At 43.2% G+C, this 19,515-nt stretch overlaps 1 long non-coding RNA gene across 1 annotated transcript in view; it reads right to left on the reverse strand.

The window, feature by feature from the left end:
- Positions 1-2,210: 2,210 nt before the first annotated feature.
- LOC144685816 (uncharacterized) overlaps positions 2,211-19,515 on the reverse strand; it is a 47,163-nt gene continuing 29,858 nt past the window's right edge. Inside the window, exons 2-3 of the long non-coding RNA XR_013577785.1 lie at positions 7,424-7,568; positions 2,211-6,221 (exon numbers count right to left, since the gene is read on the reverse strand). This is a non-coding gene — a long non-coding RNA (uncharacterized LOC144685816). The remainder of the gene's footprint in view (positions 6,222-7,423; positions 7,569-19,515) is intronic.

Below are 19,515 nucleotides of genomic sequence, written 5' to 3' on the forward strand. Positions count from 1 at the left end.
AAATTGGTCCACTTTCACAATGTCCTGTGAAATGCAAAAATGAATTTTTCACTGATCCATGGCAACAGACACTCTGGTTGAAGTAAAGGAAAATACTTCAACTGGTTTCTGATCATTTTTGAATCAAAAATTTAGTACAAGAACAGTGGCAAGGTTGAGCCTAAACTTGCAAAACAAATCTGGTAATCTAAACTAACTTGTATGTTTAATAGGAATTTACTGGACGGGGAGGGTTGTGTGTAGCAGTTAATCTGAAGAGACACTAATCAACCTAGTGTGTCATCTGATTTTGGGATCCAATTTAAAAGCCAACTTTAGAAATCTTGTGGTGTTTTTGCTTCTTGGTCATTCTATGGTCAATGTCCCAAGAGGTGCTACAACATCCATATCCTTGGTCATTAACGAATACCAGATAAAGCTGAGCACTGCAGGCCATGGCTATCTTAATGCACTTCACCTCACACTTGTTGGCGGTGAGGGGAAGGAAACATGGGAGAGGGGTTTAGAAAGATAGTTTGCAGTGGCAAAAAGAAGCTGCAGATTATCATTACGTTCCACTGTGATCTTGCAAAGGCGAGCAGTTTTGGCAACTGAGAACAGAACCCAATATTGTTTTAGGTGGTCCAACCAAGTCTGGAAACTTATGAAAATCACTGTGCTGATATTGAATATTAATTTTTGACCTAATTTAACCTTATTAATGTAGCTGTCCTATATTACCACAATGATTATGCTGTTCTAAGTATCTTGTTGGCTATGAAGTACTTCATAGTACTTCAAAACGTAATGATGCACCAGACCTATCAACTGACTCTAAAGCAGTTGATTTTCCTGCATAAATAGGTTTTGTTTACTGCATTAATGCTGGAAATCTTGCCCCACCACAACTCGTGAGCTAATACAATGCTTTTAATGATGTGGCATGTTACAGATCACTCGGAGTCCAAGTTGCTATAGCAACATGCACTTTGTAATCTGGAGCTATGGATAGTAATGATAGAGGCTGCAAATTTCTTTCCACCACATGGCTGCTCAGGAATCTCTCCCACTCTTATTACCTGTCATTGGCATGTGTTGGGTGGATTTGCAGATTGATAATCAACCTCTTTGGCTGCATTACAAATGTACCTTCCTTGGCCATCAAGCCCTGGGGTGGAACTCAAACCCAGAACTCCTGACACAGAAGCAGGAACGTTACCCACTGCGCACAGGACCCCCAATAGTTTCAATGGACTCACCAAATTTATGTTTGATTGAAATCTCATTGAAGTAACATTCCTGCTCTTGTATGCAGAAAATTACCGTCATCCTTATGTTGGTCATGTGATCTGTTGCACAGTCCAAATGTTTGTTTGGATTTATTTTAGCATAATGTCCAACTAAAGTCATTTATTTCGCAGCCTTCCACCTCTTACAGGATAGACTTTCTGTCAGCTGCCCCTGACATACAGATAACACCACCTCCTTTTTCTGCCCATGCTTTTTTCTATACACTTTATACTCCTTAATATAGTGTTCATTTTTATTCTCTGGATTAGTCATGTTTCTAATAATCTCAACACATTGTAGTTCCCTACAGCTACAATTACCTCTGAATCTTCTTCCTATCTATAGATATATGTACACAATATAAAGTTGACTCCTCTCACACACCACAGTGTTCACCTGTTTAACGTCTCTGGTTTGGGTGTACCTCTGAGTTTGTGTTACTCCCTATTTAATTTACTTTTGGAACAGATGATGCAGAATTCACTTGAATGAGTTGCTTGGACTGAACTTGTTGGAGCTGGTTCAGCTCAACTGGAATGCCATTCTGGCTGTTTTAGGCAAGTATTTTGTACAGGTTCTGTTTTCTGTTGCACTGCTCTGTTTGCTTTTAGAACATCAAAATGAAGTTTTGTGAGGTCCAAGGACCATTTTGTTGCAAATGTTATCATGCAGAATGTTTGGATCAAAAGCAAGGAACTCCAAACTGTGTTTTTCCACAAGAGGTTATGAAAAAGCGTGGCATATATCGCTCCCAAAAGTTGAAAGGTCATTAATGCATTATGCTTATTGTGAAGAAACCGGTTGTACCTGTCATGTCTGATGCATTTTCTACCGATACTGCAGTTCCCACACCTTTGACAGACTCAACAAGTTCATGTATTTCAGCTTACACAGTGAAACTGAAGAATTGCATAACATGGTGGTAATGAGATTGAGATGTCAGCAGTTCACTTTATTATATTACTGTAATTGATAGAATACAATTTAGAATTTTCTAAAATAATATAAAGTGAAACATCACTTTTGCTCTTACCAATTTTTCTTTAATTCTTCAGCCAACATTTTCCATGTTACCATTTTACACAGCTTTATAGCTTTGCTTCAGATTATTTCTTGTTTTTTTAAACAGTAACCTATAGTCTGTTGTCCTTTACTCAACCACCAACTGTTTGGAACTGGTCTGTCTGTTTCCCAAGCAATCTAGAACCAGAACACACCTGCAGCTTGAATTGGTTATATTAGAATAGCTCAGTCACATTTATCATATTTATGATGTGTTCAGACAAACAAAAACAGGGACTTATGTTTATATAGTGCCTTTAACCAACACGCCAAGGTGCTTCATACGAGCATTATTAAACAAAATATGATATTTATCCACATTAGGAGATAGTAGGAAAAAAGAACAAAAGTTTGATTGAAGAGGTGGGTTTTAAGGAATGTCTTAAAGGAGGAAAGCAAGGTGCAGCAGTGCAGGGAGGGAGTCACAGATCTTAGGGATAAGGCAACTGAAGGCGCAGCCGCCAATGGTGGAGCAATTAAGATCAGGGATACTCAAGAGGACAGAAATAGATGAGCGCAGATATCCCAAAAGAGAGAATCTAACCATCTCCCCCTGACATTCAATGGCATTACCGTCTCTGAATCCCCTGCTATCCATATCCTGGGGTTATCATTGACCAGAAACTGAACTGGACCAGCCATATAAATACTGTGGCTACAAGAGCAGGTCAGAGGTTGGGAATTCTGCAGAGAATAACTCACCCCCTGACTCTCCAAAGCCTGTCCACCATCTACAAGGCACAAGTCAGGAGTGTGATGGAATACTCTCCATTTGCCTAGACAGGTGAAGCTCCAGCAACACTTAAGAAGCTCGACATCATCAAGGACAAAGCAACCCCTTTGATTAGCACCCATCCATCACAATAAACATTCACTTCTCCCACCAGCCATGCACTGTGTACCATCTACAAGATGCACTGCAGCAACTCACCAAGGCTTCTTTGACAGCACCTTCCTAACCCACAACCTCTACCACCTAGAAAGACACGGGAACACCAGCACCTGCAGTTTCTCTCCAAACCGCTCACCATCCTGATTTGGAACTATTTCACCGTTCCCTCACTGTTGCTGGATCAAAATTCTGGAACCCCTTCCTACCGCACTGTGGGTATTCCTACAACATGTGGACTGCAGTGGTTCAAGAAAGTGGCTCTCAACCACCTTTCTCAAGGGCAATTAGGGATGGGCAATCAATGCTGGTCTAGCCAGCAACATACACACCCCATGAATGAATATGAAAGAATCCCTGAGGTTTGAGATATTGAAGGAGTTTACAGATAGGGATCAGGGGTGGGCCATGAAGGAATTTGAAAACAAGGATGTGAGTTTTAATATCAAGACATTGCTTGACCAGGGGGAATGTAGGTCAGTGAGTACAGGGTTATAGGTGATCGGGACTTGGTGCAAGTTACAGGGAGCAGAGTTTCAGATGACCTCAAGTTTATGGAGGGCACATGTGGGAGATCAGCCAAGAGTGTGTTGGAATCGTGAAGTGTAGAGATAAGAATGACAATGAAGATCTCAGCAGCAGATGAGCTGAGATGGGTGAAGTCAGGTGATGTTACGGAGGTGGAAATAGATGGTCTTAATGAAGGCGCAAATATGTAGATGAGGTCAAATATGTTACCAAAATTGCGAATAGGTTGGCTTAATCTCAGACTGTTGCTAGGGTGAGAGATTGAGTCAGTAGCTAGGGAGCAGAGTTTGGATTGGGAACCAAAAACATATGGTGTAGTCTGATAATTTAGCAACAGTGGAGGAGCCAAGAGAGGTGGTGGTGAGGTAAAGCTCAGTATCGTCAGGTTACATGTGAAAACTAATGTTGTGCTTTTGGATGATGCTGCCAAGCATGTTGATGTGAAATGGGAGGGGACCAAGGATGAATCCTTGGGAGACACCAGAGGTAACAGAGCAGGAGCAGCAAGAAACGCCATTGCAAGTGATACAATGGCTAAACTTAGATAAGAATGGAATCGGGTGAGAGTGGTTTCACCCAGCTGGATAACAGTGGAGAGGCAATGGAGGAGGATATATGGTGAACTATGTCAAAGGCTGCATGTAGGTTGAGAACAACTAGGATGGGAAGTTTACCTTTGTCACACCCATGAGAAGTCATTTGTAACTTTGATAAGAGCCCTTTCAGTACTATGGCAGGGATGGAAACCCAATTGGAGGGATTCAAACATGGAATACCAGGCAAACTGGGCAGAGATTTGAGAGGTGACAACAGGTTTGAGGACTTTGGAAAGGAAAGGGAGGTTGGAGATGGAACCTTTGTTTGCAAGGACAGTGGGCTCAAGGGTGTTTTTTTTTAGGAGAGGGGTGATGATGGCAGATTTAAAGGAGGGTTGGAACCTGAAGTGAGGGAGCTGTTAATATCAGCTAACATGTGAACCAGGAACGGAAGGTGGGTGGTCAGCAGTTTAGTGGGAATAAGGTCAAGGGAGCAGGAAATGGGGGGAGCTTTAGAGGAGGTTTGGCCCAGGGTGCTTGGGAAAGGGAGAGAAGTGGCAGATGCAGCTGATCTAATTGTCCTGATCATAGTGACAAAGAACTCCAAGAGCTCCTCACACTTATTCTTGGAGGTGAGTGTAGGGGGATTGGGAAGGGGGTTTGGGAAAGAGGTTTGAGAAGATGGTTTGCAATGGAGAAATGTGTTGTAGGGTGTTGGTTACAGTTTAGTAGGTCTGAAGAAGTCTTTGTAGTCATATGTAGGTTAACTGCAAGTCTTATTGACCCTTGAACTATTTACAAATGTACAGTAAAGGGTACAAGCTGGGAGCTGTCTCTATGCTTGCTGATGCACAAGGCTCTGGCCAACACTAGGCTGACCCTGGATGTGGGTGTGCTTTCTTACATCACTGTGTGGGCAGTACTGTACTCAGTCCCACATTAACCCTATATGTGCCAGATCCTTATTACTAAATGAAGCTGGGAAATATGGAAAGCACTAGATGAGAACCACATGGCAAACAAATCAGGTGAGCTAAGGTGCTTAAACTATCATGTAATTTCCCATGGATTAAATTGTGGCAGATCTCACTTTGTGGTAAAGCGAGATTTCAAATTATAAGAAAAATGACAGACAGGGAAAGATCCATTTAGTCTAATCAGACTCCCCCATAAAATTGTGATATCCTGTGCATCACAATACATCCATTCCTTAACTAACTGAGAAGCCATTTAATCTTCTGAGGAAGGCCAAAAAAACCAGATTAAAAACCCAGGATAAAAAATTGTGTAATCAGCAGTTTGGTGGGAATGGAGTTAAATGGCGGGTGACAGGTCTCATGGACAAGATGAGCTCGAAATGAGCATGAGGGAAAAGAGAGAGACTACAAAGAGGCAGAGGTTCAGGCCATGGCGGGGGGACACATTTTACTTGGGTAAGGGGAGAAGTCAAAGAGGTAGCTGAATTGATATCTCGCTATTGGTGACAAAGAAGCCCATGAGTTCTTGCACTTGTTGGAAGCGAGGGTGCATGGGAGAGTAGTTTAAGGAGACATTTTGTAGTAAAACTAAAAAATGGGGAATGACATTTACTCTCCAGGATGATTCTTGGATAGGAGATGATTTTGGTAGGGGAAAGGGAGGCCTGGTAGACATTGATGGGGTCTAGCCTGAACTAGTGATTGTTGGCAAAGCTATCAGTGCCATTGGACTGGGGAGGGAAAAATAAAATTGGGTTCTTAGTATTTCTGCCTGTTAACTCTTTGTGGGAGTGTCGGGATGACTTCAAGTAACAGTAGGCATAAATTTTCTTGTGATACTCTCTTGAGGCCAAATAGTCTGCCAGCACTTGCTGTTCATGCACACTTGTGAATAATTGCCACTTGGGTGTGACATTGGAAGGGTATTGACTTCTGTGGAACCTAGCCAGGAATCAAAACCTTCAAAAGAGAAAATATAACATTGACATTGAATAGGTTGGGGAAGAAGAGAAAAAAAGTAACTATAAAGCTTATGATTTTACTTGAAAAACGTATTAACATGCCTACATTGAGTGTAAATTATTACAATTGATCATTCCCAACTATTCGTTTTCAGATTAAATATGATTAAATTATTCTTTCAATCAGAAATATATGCTGTTATGTGTATTGTGACTATCAACTGCCCTTCAATGTTTACCACTAGCCCACTGTATACTCCTGTCCTCTCTGAAAAGCAGCAGACTATGCTGTTGGATCTTCCTCGCCAGGCTCAAGTTAATTACATTATTTTTAACACATTCAGAAGAAAACAGCATAAGGCTTCGGGAATTAGTACTTACAACAACAACAACTGAATAAGTTGCTAAGAGTAAAGCATAATTTTTGCACGCAGTCCAGTGAACAGCTGGAAGATACCAAATTTGGAGATTTTTTGATGTTTTTAAATGCATGCAGTGATGTTGCTATCTTCTACCACTGAGCCCAGCCATTGCCGCTAGACACAGCATAAAGTGAACTAGACTTACTAGGCTGTATTTGTGCCATTAAGAAGCCTTGCATTTATTTAATGGGTATTAATCTTGGGACAATAACTACATTTCTTTCAAAATATCCCTTGCAGCTGTTCGATAGATGTCTACTGCTGCAATTTGCAAGCTTGTATATGTTTATAGTTGTCAATAGATTAACCATTCATATTGTCAGACAGTCTTTAGAGGGTTTAGATCAAACATTCATCGCATTTGGTCAGCTAAAGTTCAAAGGTTACTTTGGCTTTGATTCCGACAACCCAACTGCTTGTAGTGATACCATCAAATTTCCTTGGTGATGATATTTATGGATGCAAGATTGAAGCAAGATAGAGCTCTGTTTTCATCATAAAATTACATAGAACTATGATTTACTTTGAATTGTCTTATACTGTGAATAAAAGACCAGCCTCATTTTTCAACGTGTTTTTGCAGGCTGTAGTTTCCAGCTATGCAAATGGGTATACGTGGCATTAACAGAAGAACATGTTAAAAACAATAACATATATTTGCTTACCAGTTTATCAAAGATACTGGTTTAAAATATGCTCCTAAATTTATACACATGTACAGTTACACACAGCTATATGTTTTATTATATAACATACAAGTAGCAATCTTACCACTTACCAAATTAGTATCTTTGGATTTTATGCTATGTGTTGGTAGGAGATACGTGCAAACTGCATCTCATGAATTCAACTGCAGTGCTATTGCAGCATGTGACTCAAACTGCAGTGTTATGATACTACATGACTCATGCTGCAGTAAGACCCTTTAAAATAATCAAAATACATTCAAAAAGCAACATTGGTCTACTGTTCATAATCCTTCCTGCCATGTGTCTACAGAATCATCACATTCAATTTTCATAATTTTCTCTATGCTAAACATAGTTGATGTGGGTCCTCAGTCTCTGTTTCCTTAATCTGTTTAAACGTTAGAAAACAACTTGGCAGCCTGACTTCTTGGAGTTTTCGCCTCTGAGTCAGACGGTCACGGGTTTAAAACCTGCTCTAGGGACTTGGGCCAATAGTCCAAGCTGACACTCCAGTGTAGTACTGATCAGGATGTGCTGTGCTGTTGGGGGTACCATCTTTCTGATGAGGTGTTAAACTGAGGCCCAGACATAAATGATCATTTGGCTCTATTTCAAAAGGCAAGGTGACCTGGGATAAATATTTATCCCTTAACCAACATTACTGAAAAAGCAAATTACCTGACAATCTGGGCGATGACCGTGCACAAATTGACTGTCGTATTTTCTGATTTACAACAGTTGCTTCAACAATACTTCATTTGTTGTAACATTCTTTGGGAAGTTCTGAGGTCGTGAAAGATGTTACAGAAATTCAAGTCCTTTTTCATATAAAGTGAGCATCCCAATAGCTGTGGGTGTGATGTCAGAAAATGCTGGAAATAGAGTAGGTCAGAGGGAAACACAGTTAACTTTTCAGGTCAATTATCTTTCTTGGGTTAGGAAACGTCATTGACCTGAAGCACTGGCTCTGTTTTTCTTTCCACAGATACTGTCAGATCTGTTGAGTATTTCCAGCATTGTTTGTTTTATAGTCACTACAGAACTTGAGTATTGCTGAAAAAAAGAGACAACCTGTTAAAGCTTTTTGTCTTGCATTCATCAGGACAGATTCGCAAGAATACCAAATTTCAAAGGGACAGCAATTTATACTACATGAGAAGAGGATGCTGATTGGTTTGCAAGTGGACCCTCATTGGTAGAGACATTGCCATGGAGAATGCACCAAGGAACGGTTAACTGCCAAGCTTTTGTTTAAATTCAAACCAGGCAGGTCGACTCTGATCAAAGCATTGCCTTGGGGACTGAACCAGGGAATGGCTGTCCTCCAAGTTTTTGTTTAGTTGAAAACTTGCAATGCATGCACATGTTCTTTCTGTTTGCAAAGGGCATTTTTTTTGTTTTTATTTCAGGTTTCCAGCATCTGCAGTATTTTGTTTTTGTTTTAATCCTTGTAACTTCATCATTTGTGTTGGTAATAGTATGCTGATTTGTAACATTTGTAATTGATGATTGATCTCAACTGTTGCTTGATTCCATAAACCAATCAAATTATTAGATAAAGCATTTTGGTTCTGGTTTCCATTTCTTCCACAAGACCATTTAAACCACTTCACCCACTCTCTGCACCCTAGCAAACCTTAGCCAGATTTCAGCCACTGCATTGCTCTGCTTTTTCCCTCCTTGGGAGTGGTTTTAGGGGTAGCCTAATTGCTTATCACTGTCTTCAGCTCCAAGCATTTTCCTTCTCACCACTTTTCATTCCGGCACTCTTCCTCAAATGTCGATCACAGCAAAATACTCCTGCTGAGTGACTTCAAATCTGTCTTTCAAAGTTCTTCACCTGCAAGCCATGCTCCCCAGGTTTAAGGCTGTGAGGGACGCAAGCTACTGCTGCCTTCAGATCAGGCTGAAGCACTTCATGCTTCCCCAGGCCTCCCTCTCCTCTACCTAAAAACTTTCTACCGCTCTAGAATCATCCTGGAGAACAAAGATTACTTCCCATTTTTTTACATTCACTACCAATTAACTCCTTAAACCACTCTCCAATGCACCCTCACTGATCCAACAAGTACAATTGCTTCTAGACTCATCTTACTACCTATAGGGCTAACAAACACTCCCCCACTCTCAACCTTGCTCACCAAGTGAGTGCACAAGATCTCTCAAGTTCAGAAACAACAAATCCATTGACTTGGAATAGGCTGTTCCTGGTTCAGGCAAGTAAGAAGCAGAGTCAGCACTAAGCACTGACATTCATTGAGCCTTTGGGGTGAATTTTACCGGTGGACATATTCCTTGCTCACCCCTTCACCAAAACCACGCCGCCCCCCCCATCACCAACCCCCCCCCGCCCCCACCACCACCCCCCCCCCCCCCCCCCCCCGGCCCCCAGCAGCTTGCCGACTTTAAGTCTGGCTGTCACACAGCGATAATAAGTTGGAGTGTGGGGGTGGGATGGTGCGGCCTTAATGAGGAGAGAGTGGGACTTCCTGTCCCTGACGGCCAATCAGATTGGCAGTCAGCTCTGTAGTCCCAGCAGCACCAGAAGCAAGTAGTGGCCACTGCTGGGACTACACACAGTGTCCAGGAAGGTAAGTCCAGACATTTTAGTTGGGCAGGGATTGGAGATCCCAGTAAGGGTTGGGAGGGAGATCAGAGGTTTTAGAGGCTGGGAGGAAGCAAGGGGTGGGAGGAGACACAAAAGGGAGGTAGCATCTTGGGGATGTGCTGTTGATGGGCACAGGGCACCTCCCAAATGCAGTATCCCCCTTCCTTCCTGTCTTTAGCCTGTGCAGTGAAACCTGCGGGACTAGTCGCCTTACTTCCACCCTCTCCAGCTGCATGTATTATAGCAGTGGAGGTGGAGTAAGGTGCTTAAGTGGCCATTAATTTTGTTAAGGGCCTCAATAGGTTTGTGCGTGGGCTGCCTGACACCTTACATGCCCCCCATAATATGAAGCCAGGGGTGGGTGGGAAGGCGGTGGGCTGACCACCTGCTCTATTTGACGTGACCACCCCCCTCCCCCACCCCCACCCTTGAAATACGCTGATGGGGGAGCTGTAAAATTCATCCTTTTATGTTATCTTAGAATATGTGCTATCGCAGTCAGATGCTGGGAATGTTAGCCTGGCCCCCAACAGGCCAGCTTCACTAAAGGTTCCTTTCTTGTCACCCATTTCCCTTCCATCTTTTTTCTCCACCTTCCTGTCTGCCTTTGATCACCCAGCAGGTTCTACTTTGCTCCTGCTCCTTCTCTACTTCAGCTTTTCACATTATTTTCTGTGGATTAGGGTTGGGACTCAAAGCTAGTGTCTACCCTAGCAACATGAAGGTTATGAAGTCTGGTGTACAGACTGCAGGTCTAGTTGTATTGATACCTTTAAATATGAGCCTCTTTCATTCCCTGAGTCCCATGTGTTAGTTTTATATATATATATATATATATATATTCCTGTATATTTTATTACTTACCTAGCCCCAATCTTTGGGTAGGTACATTTTTCTATTCATCTCGTTACCTTTTGTCGCTTTTAGGAGCAAAAGATACATTTGCGAAAAATGGTAAAGAAAGGATAGCAATGTGCTTACTATCAAAAAGAGACAGAGTGAAAACGTCCAAGACACATAATGTGGTACATATACAGTGAGATAAAATGTGGAAGCCATATAGAAAGATGGGGGAAAGACAAACACATAAGGCTGAATTTTTGGCCCACCCCTGAAGCCTGGAATGTAGGTGGGGGTCCCAAAAGTATTAGTGTCAATTTCAAGGCACTGATCCTGGTGCCAGCAACAATCACCAGGGCGAGAGGAGGGCAGGACAGGGACCCTATTTTTCTCCAACTTGAGTCCAACTAGCACTGTTAAAAAAACTCATTAAGAGCTTGTTATGAGGTCAAGTTCAAATTTTTAAAGGATCTGGACAGGTTTATCCACACATTCAGAAACTGACCAATTAGGTAGAGGGTGGGGCACACTTCAGGACATCACCCTGGCCCCATACAAAGATCAGCAGGGTAAAGGGGTCTGGACACTTGATAAAGGGGTGCCCTTGATGTTGCGCAGGTGGCTGACAGAGTGGTGACTCAGTGCCCAGCACTGGAAGGAGACAGATCATTGGGAAGAACCAAAAAGTAAATGGGGGGAGGAATTGGAGGAAGATGGTGATGATGCTGAACAGAGAGCTGCCCCCCTGAATGATGAGTGGGCTTCCTCCTGCCACCCTTCAGGAAGAGGGCCCCCCTTCACTCTCTCAAGACCTCGAACATTAGATCCAGGTTGGCATAGATGAAGTGAGGCTATGCCATGCTGCAGGTGCCAGGCCTCAGGCTTTCCTGTGACATTTTGCTTCCTTCTAGTGCAGAGGAAGGCTTTGGCACAAACAGCAGATCTCTCCCTCAGGCCAACCCTCAGGCTCAGTGATGGCTGCTGTGGGGTGTCTAAATGTGTCCCACGCTTCATCTGACCCACCTCCATTCTTCCCCACTGGCTCTAAGTGGACAGGAAACCTCTCCCAATGTCAATTAAGGGCTTCCCCATGTAAAAATCTGAAAGTTGATCAGTTTCCCACTGGAGGCAGGTTTCTGACCCAAAAACATATCCAGCTCCTGTTTCTCACTGCATTGTGAAAATTCAGTCGATGAAATGAATTAAAGAGTGACAATAAAACTGGTAACTGTGGGAAGGGGCCAGGGGTAGAATTTGCTCCTGGGCACAATCAGCAATCTGGGCACAAATTGCGTGCAAAGTTGTGCTGATTTTCCAAAGTAAGCTTATTGCTCAAGTTTCCACTCAACTGGGACTCATTTGCATAATCACAAATTTAAAATCTTCCATCAGTGTAATCGGGCAGCGTTTTAGTATGTAATTATTCTTTTCCCTTGCATTAAAAATATTTCTTGGCATATTTAAGAGTGTTAACCTGGTAGAGTTTTATTAAAACAGCTGAAGATGGGTTTATGATAAAAAATAAGCACTTTTTTAATACAAGGGTCAAGTCCGCCACCTGTGAAAAACCTGATTTTAAATCACTGAAAATGATTTTAAAAATAACATTTACACGTTTCATTGGTATATACTAGTTTTTTAAAATAAATTAAACATTTTAATATTTAAAACCTTGTAAAGGTGCTGACTTGCTGCCCTTGCCCCCCACAAAAACGAGCCCCATTGCAACAGCTCCCTTGAAGGGCTGCAAAAAGATGCAGGTACTGGAAATCTGCCATGCTGATGAATTCGATCTAGGAGCCAGAGCCACTTTTGTGTAATGTTTTTGTCTAATCAGGGCAAAATATCATGAAAATTTGATTTGGCCCAGATATAAATTTGTGCTCGAATCCCTCAATCTTTTCTGCTGGTTTAGCCAATTTCAGCTGAATACCTGGTGGAAGCTCTACCTCATTTTGCTTTGTGCCTGTGATCAACATGTAACTACAAATTTTGTGGAAATTAACCTGAAACTATAGCACAGATTTGCTCACACTTGCAATCAACTACAGCCAGTTGATCAAGTTATAAGGAAAGACTGGAGAAACTTGGACTTTTCACCTGGGCAATGATATGTCCATGAGATGAACATGTAGAGGTGTTCTAGATAGTATACAGTAAAGATATGGTTAATCTGTAATACTACTTTAAATTAATCAGAGGGCAAAGGACAAAATGACTTGCTAAAACTAGTGGAAGGTAATTTTGGAGTTGATCCAGAAATTCTGGGCTGCGGGCCAAATTAATAGTTCTTTCGAACAACCAGCAGAGGTATGATGGACTAAATGGCCTCCATTTTATGATTCTTCTCAAAATAGGTAACTAATTGAATTGAATTGACTTCTATATAGCAGGTGGAGGCAAAAGCTCTACAATCATTTAAGGAACAATTAGATACATCAATTTAAGAAACAATTAGCGGGTCAGTCTTGGTTCAGTGGTTAGCCCTCTCAAAATGAATCAGGAAGTTGTGGGCCCCATTCCAGGAGCTTGAGCAAAAGAAGCTAGGTTGACACTTGAGTGCTGTACTGAGGGAGTGCTAAACTGCCACCCTTCAGATGCATTGTTAAACTAAGGCTCCTTCTGCCAGATCAGACGGTTGCAAAAGATCCCATGGCATTATTTTGAAGAAGAGCAAGTGAATTCTCTTTGGTATCTTGGCCAATATTTATTCCTCAATTAACATCACGAAAACAGATTTATCAGATGGCTGTTTATAGGAGCTTGCAAATTGGCTGCCATATTTCCTATATTAAAATGTGACTGCACTTCAAAAGTATTGGCTGTAAAGTGCTTTGGGAATTCCTGAGAAAGAGGTTGTATAAATACAAGTCCTTTCTTATCTTCAGCAATGAGGGAGATTGTAAAGCCTCTCTGAATGAATGATACTCTTTCAAGTTATCAACAGTCACAGATTGCAACTCTTTTGAGTACAATCACAGTTCTTGATTTCCAGGAGTGGGACATGAAGCCAATTTGCCACCCTAGCCCACAAGGGTCTTGTGATTGGTGTAGGTGAAACATTTTCAAAATAGGGAGGACTCCGCACTGCTGAGTTTTTCACTGCACAAATGAATTCACTTAAACATTAAACATTTCAACGTCATTCACACAGGAACAAATGTCATCATACAAATATAAATTGGTCTCTTCCTGTTGACAAATTCTATTAATTTTACCATTCATAAGTTCTGAGTCATTAGCATGTAATAAAAAGTTCTAGTGCTGGTAATTATTGAGTAACTAAAGTAATGGAAAATCTACGCAGGCGAAACAAAGCTCGTTCTGGCTCGCCTCTATATGTAGGTTTGAGATAAAAGTGCGTTTTGTCACGTTTGAAGGATGTGTGATTGCTTTCCACGATAGCGCAGGCATTGTCAGCTATTTTGTACGGCAAGTAGGATGGGGATCATGTTACAAGTTTTTGAAGCGTTTGTTAAACTTGCGTTCTAGCGCTGTGCAATAAAACACATTTCCTGAGCAACAGGGTATATTCTCATTTCTATATAAACATAATATGCATGCTAATCTCCACTTGATTGAGTTAAAACAAGGTCGAGATTCTTTTTCATTTTAAATATGAATCATACAGGTTTTAATGCTCTTCAGCGCAAACTCCAAATCACGGGAAGATTGAATGATATTCGCTCTCCCGAGGTGTTGCTCATTTTTTTTTGGTAATGCTGAGAAATGGCACCATCTGGAGGGCTGAAGGTGTAAGTGTTGTCAGTCTAATACCTGAAAATTTGTATTCTGCAAAGGAAACACATTAACGCCTTGGTTAGTTTTACGATAATGCTGATCTGAAGCGGGGCTTTTTTTTCAGCTGTGCTGAAGGTACCATTTTTTGAATGCTGTCATCTTGGATTATTTAAAAATCTTTTGGTATATTCGTGAATTTTAACCAGCCGTGCATATATGGTTTTTTTTTGGAATGTATAATTCTCTGATGTCGTTTAATTTTTTTTGCAGTGCAACTGGTGAGTCATGTATCCTGATCAAGCCCCTTCTTCTAATAGTGTGTTAGTTGAGGTCATAATGTGCTGCTTTCACGGGGAGGGGGGTGGGTGGAGAAGGGAAAGTGGTTGTAAGTGGTGCAGAGCTCAGCAGAGAGTAACAAAGATAAGAATTATGAGTCTCCCTTTAGCAAATGTGGTCAGATCATTAAATCTCTTCCTGCATTGCAACCAGGCCCTTGATGTGAACATCATTAAAACGCTTAAAGTTTAAGTGAATCCAGTTGTACTGTGAAGTACTTCATTTACCTTTTCAGGCTACCTCTCCCCACTGGTGCCAGGCTACTTGTCCAGAGATGCTACTGCTCTCTGTTGGGAAGTATGTGTCCTCCTGCTGGTCACTTCAACCAGAATCACCAAAGTAGCAGCTAAAAATCTGAGGCGGGGATTGGGGGTGGGGGAGGGTGGAAATCCAGCCAGCATCAACTCTTCCTACCGTTTTCAGTATTGGAAACCGTTTTAAGTTGCATGCAGCCAAAGTGCAAACTTTCTTTAAAAGTGCAAAGTGCAAACTGCCTTAGTATCAGTGACACCTGATATCCTCCCCTTTCCCATGTTCCCCCAAATAATCAAGTTACCAAAGGATAGCACAGGTAGTGCCAGTGCTTTGTTGAAATTGGCCATGTTTTCTGTTCCTTATAGCTACCCAGCGCACGCAACTGGAAGTGTACATAAGCGGGTATCGGGTGAGAATGGGATTATGTGATGAACACCATGTTGGATAAGCTGCTAAAATTTGCTGCCTAGGTTTGCACATGAAGAATAGCTAAGGTGATGGGCCACAGTCGAAGTAAGCCACAATTAGCAGCCAACTCCTACAGAATGAGAACCAAAAAAAAATTAATTTGTCTTCTTATCCTTTCCATTTTCTTTTGTTGAATATTGCAACTGGCTTGTTTCCTTGTGTTGCCCTTAGCACCATGCTCAGCACCTGCTCCAGCACTTTTACATTGCATTTTGTTTGCTGTGACCAAAGTTTCAAGAATAGCAATGGTGGCTCTGAGATATCCGAAATGTTCAGAGATTCATCACTTGGCTGAGCAAGTTTAAGATTCTCTCAGGAGAACAGGTAGTTTTAGGGTCAAAACTCATTTTTAGGAAGTGGAATGATCAAACATTACTTTCTCTTTAAATGATCATTGTTTGTGTCACAACCAGGAAGAAATTGGTTAAGGCTCTTGGTTCATCAGGAAATTGGCAGGGTGATTGCTTTGCATGCCTGATTTTATGGGTGTGAAGCAATGAACCGTATCGATGCTTGTGCCTCAAGGACATTGAATACATTTATATAGTTGCTACCTTCTTCCTGTCTGAGATCAGGTAGCTGAGCAGAGACTGGAGATCAAACTTGAGACCAACTGGATTGGATGGCTCAGGTATTCATAGCCTAAATAAGTTGAGTATTTGGGAACCATTGGCAAATCTAGATTTTTTTTTTGGTCTCATTGTTTGTCTGAGCCTTATTTCTTTATTATTAATCCCTTCAGTGATTTGTAGGCTATGGCTTTTCAGAGTAGACTTTTCAAAAGGTAGTGGCTGCTGGGAGATAGAAGATGTCGAGACATTGAATGAGGATGACAAGATAAATGATTTGTCAACTCGCAGACACTTCCTCCTACCTCTCCCTGGACCATGACCCCACCACAGAACATCGAGCCATTGTTTCCAGGACTGTCACTGACCTCATCTCCTCTGGAGATCTTCCTCCCACAGCTTCCAACCTGATAGTCGCGCAACCTCGGACGGCCCGCTTCTACCTCCTACCCAAAATCCCAACAGAACTGTCCTGGCAGACCGATCGTGTCAGCCTGTTCCTGCCCCACGGAACTCATTTCTCGTTATCTTGACTCCCTTCTCTCTCCCCTTGTCCAGTCCCTTCCCACCTACATCCGTGATTCCTCTGACACCTTACGTCACATCAACAATTTCCAGTTCCCTGGCTCCAACCGCTTCCTCTTCACCATGGATGTCCAATCCCTCTACACCTCCAACCCCCACCAGGATGGTCTGAGATCCCTTAGCTTCTTCCTTGAATAGAGGCCCGAACAATCCCCATCCACCACTACTCTCCTCCGTCTGGCTGAACTTGTTCTCACACTGAACAATTTCTCCTTTAACTCCTCTCACTTCCTCCAAATAAAAGATGTGGCTATGGGTACCCGCATGGGCCCCAGCTATGCCTGTCTCTTTATGGGGTATGTGGAACATTCCTTGTTCCAGCCCTACTCCGGCCCCCTCCCACAACTGTTTCTCCGGTACATCGATGATTACTTCGGTGCTGCTTCATGCTCTCGTCGGGACCTGGAAAAATTTATTAATTTTGCTTCCAATCTCCACCCCTCCATCATTTTCACATGGTCCATCTCTGACACTTCTCTTCCCTTCCTTGACCTCTCTGTCTCAATTTCTGATGATAGACTGTCCACCAATATCCATTACAAGCCTACCGACTCCCACAGCGACCTCGACTACAGCTCCTCACACCCCGCTTCCTGTAAGGACTCCATCCCATTCTCTAAGTTCCCTCGCCTCCGTTGCATCTGTCCTGATGACGCTACCTTCAAAAACAGCTCCTCTGACATGTCCTCCTTCTTCCTTAACCGAGGTTTTCCACCCACGGTCATTGACAGGGCCCTCAACCATGTCCGGCCCATATCCCGCGCATCCGCCCTCACGCCTTCTCCTCCCTCCCAGAAACATGATAGGGTCCCCCTTGTCCTCACTTATCACCCCACCAGCCTCCGCATTCAAAGGATCATCCTCCGCCATTTCCGCCAACTCCAGCATGATGCCACCACCAAACACATCTTCCCTTCACCCCACTGGCGGCATTCCGTAGGGATCGTTCCCTCCGGGACACCCTGGTCCACTCCTCCATCACCCCCTACTCCTCAACCCCCACCTATGGCACCTCCCCATGCCCACGCAGAAGATGCAACACCTGCCCCTTCACTTCCTCTCTCCTCACCGTCCAAGGGCCCAAACACTCCTTTCAAGTGAAGTAGCATTTCACTTGCATTTCCCCTAACTTAGTCTACTGCATTCGTTGCTTTCAATGCGGTCTCCTCTACATTGGAGAGACCAAACGCAAACTGGGCGACCGCTTTGCAGAACACCTGCGGTCTGTCCGCAAGAAAGACCCAAACCTCCCTGTCGCTTGCCATTTTAACACTCCACCCTGCTCTCTTGCCCACATGTTTGTCCTTGGCTTGCTGCATTGTTCCAGTGAAGCCCAACGCAAACTGGGCGACCGCTTTACAGAACACCTACGGTCTGTCCGCAAGAAAGACCCAAACCTCCCTGTCGCTTGTCATTTTAACACTCCACCCTGCTCTCTTGCCCACATGTCTGTCCTTGGCTTGCTGCATTGTTCCAGTGAAGCCCAACGCAAACTGGAGGAACAGCACCTCATCTTCCGACTAGGCACTTTACAGCCTTCCGGGCTGAATATTGAATTCAACAACTTTAGATCTTAAACTCCCCCTCCCCCCATCCCCACCCCGTTTCTTCCCCCTCCCTTTTTTTTTCAATAATTTATATAGATTCTTCTTTTCCCACCTATTTCCATTATTTTTAAATCTACAACTAATACCTTGTTAGTCTTTCCACCCCACCCCCACTAGAGCTGTACCTTGAGTATCCTGCCATCCATTCTTAATTAGCACTTTTCTTAGATAATATCACCACCTTCAACACCTCTTTGATCCTTTTGTCTGTGACATCTTTTGATTATCTGCTCCTATCACTGCTTGCTTGTCCCTACAACCACCCCACCCTCAACTTCTCTCTCCCCCCGCCCCCCACCTTAAACCAGCTTATATTTCACCCCTCTCCTAACTATACTTCAGTTCTGTTGAAGGGTCATGTGGACCCGAAACGTCAGCTCTTTTCTCCACCGATGCTGCCAGACCTGCTGAGTTTTTCCAGGTAATTCTGTTTTTGTTTTAAATGATTTGCCTGCTTGGGTATGTTGCACACAACAAAACACCACCAGCTATAGGTACCACCAATTGGAGCTGCGAGTGGACTGTTAATGCTCAATTTGGTTATGTTTGAATGATCATCTTCAATTTGATAAGGGATTCTAAAAGCAGAAAATGCTGTAAGTGTGTAGCTGGTCTGGCGGCACCTGTGGAGAGCGAGTTCCCCTGTTGGCAGGTTTGCAAGTGAGGGAGACATTAAACTGGTTGGGTAGTCTTCCTGCAGCCCTCCTGCCCACTTCTGAACTCTCCCCAATTTTATGGGGACTGGTTGAGGCCTTGGGCCTGCCTCGCCTCCAGTAATAAATGGCCACTTAAGGGCCACTTCCTGCCCGGCCTCAATTTTGAGGTAGATGAGAGGAAGTCACGGGTGGGGAGGGAGCCCAGCAGGATACCCTGCTTGGGTCTTGGGAGGAAAGTTGTTGTGGGGGGGGGTGCGGTTGGGGGGCTTACTTTAAGGGCTCCCTTTCTGCATCAGGCAATTCCCCCACCCCCAACGTCTGCTGCCTTCCCAGGTGCTCCCTCTCCACCCCAGTCTCTCCATTAAGACCCACCATCTCCTTCTTCCCACCTCCTCCAGGCCTCATCTCCCCTCCCCAACATAAGACCCCCTGCACTTACCCAGCCCAGGACTCTGAGACTTAGACCCTGGGAATTGCATGTAGTTCCAGCAGTAGCCACTGCTCTGGGGGGATGCA

Source organism: Cetorhinus maximus, chromosome 10 (assembly GCF_964194155.1).
Source record: "Cetorhinus maximus chromosome 10, sCetMax3.hap1.1, whole genome shotgun sequence".
In the NCBI taxonomy this organism is placed as follows: Eukaryota; Metazoa; Chordata; class Chondrichthyes; order Lamniformes; family Cetorhinidae; genus Cetorhinus; species Cetorhinus maximus.